A 446-nucleotide genomic window follows, 5' to 3' on the forward strand; every position below is an offset into this window, starting at 1 on the left:
TTGTAGGTTTTTTAGATACCCTTTATCAGGGTAAGAATGTTCTGAACTATTACTAACTCATTGACAGTTTTTATCCAAAATGAAGGGTGGATTTGGTCAAATGCATTTTCTGCATCCACCGAGATGATCACATTTTTTAATTTGTTTTTGGTTTAATATGGTGAATTACAATGATTCATTTCCAAATGTTAAACCAATTTAACATGCCTGGGATAAATTATACTTGTTCTTGGTGAATTATCCTTTTTATATGTTGTTAGCTCCAATTCGTTAAAATTTGATCAAGAATTATTATATCTATGTTCATGTGAGATATTGGTCTGTAGTTTTCGTTTCTTGTAATGTCTTTGTCTGGTTTTGGTAGCAAGATAACGACGGTGTCGTACAATGAGTTGGGGAATACGTCCCCCCATCCCCACTTCATATTTTTGGAAGAGTTTGGGTAG

The sequence above is a fragment of the Trichechus manatus genome, unplaced genomic scaffold (assembly GCF_000243295.1).
Source record: "Trichechus manatus latirostris isolate Lorelei unplaced genomic scaffold, TriManLat1.0 scaffold00165, whole genome shotgun sequence".
NCBI lineage: Eukaryota > Metazoa > Chordata > Mammalia > Sirenia > Trichechidae > Trichechus > Trichechus manatus.